Below are 1,067 nucleotides of genomic sequence, written 5' to 3' on the forward strand. Positions count from 1 at the left end.
TAAAGATGATCAAAATAAAGAGACTTCAAAAATGAGATAATTTCCCATATTTTTACATGGGTTATAGTACTGAGCTATAGTCATCGTGACCAACTTTCATGTATTTTGGGCATGAAATGATGATTCAAATAATTTATGCAATACAACTTATCACAACTGAAATGGCAGATTATACCATGTTAGTAAAACACTAATTAAAAGAATTATACTAAGTGTTCTGTAGAAATTCAAGTTGGATTGAAAACCTAACACTTATAAGAAACTTTTAAACTAAGAATCACTCATTTTGGATGAGTTGAGAGGAAGATATGACACCTTAAAGTCACATGCACACATCTGTCATTAGTTGACAGATTGCACACTTAACTTAAATAAATTGGTTCACGCCCCAAAACATCATAGTTTTGAGTGAAATTGGATTCAAATGAATCCTAATTCATAAAAGAACATTTTAGATGAAGAATCATAAATTAAGAACAAGTAAGTAGAAAGATATTAGCATTCAAAGTAAGAGTTACCTACTGGTGGTTTTACAGTTTGCACACCTATAGTGTTTTAGGTGCATGGAAATCAAAAGTCCATAAGTTCATGTGATTCCACTTGAATGTAGGAGATAACCCATAAAGTTAACTCTCAAAAGAAGAATCTACCTTTTTCATCGAGTTTTGAAAGAGATATGGTCGATGGAACATACATATACAAATCTGTCAGAATCGGACAGATTGCATGTTCATATTATTTTGAGTGATTAAAACTTCAAATCACCACAATATTGAATGTAATCGGTGGCATTTGAAAGGTAACTCATTAAAATAACATCCAGAAGAAAAATCAACAATTTTGAATGATTATCTAGAGAGTTATGGCTGTTCAAAGTAGGGTTTACCTACTGAAAACTCTCAGATGCACGTATATAATGTTTTGAGCATTTGGGGGGTCAAAACTCAATGTTTTTGAGTGAGACCAATTGGATTACAACCCCAACTYAATAAATAAACTTTTAGAAGAAATCTCATAACATTTGGACATAACATTTACAAGATATAAACGATTTGTGCACATGCACA

The sequence above is a fragment of the Cynara cardunculus genome, unplaced genomic scaffold (assembly GCF_001531365.2).
Source record: "Cynara cardunculus var. scolymus isolate 2C unplaced genomic scaffold, CcrdV1 Un_Scaffold_6187, whole genome shotgun sequence".
Classification (NCBI taxonomy): Eukaryota; Viridiplantae; Streptophyta; class Magnoliopsida; order Asterales; family Asteraceae; genus Cynara; species Cynara cardunculus.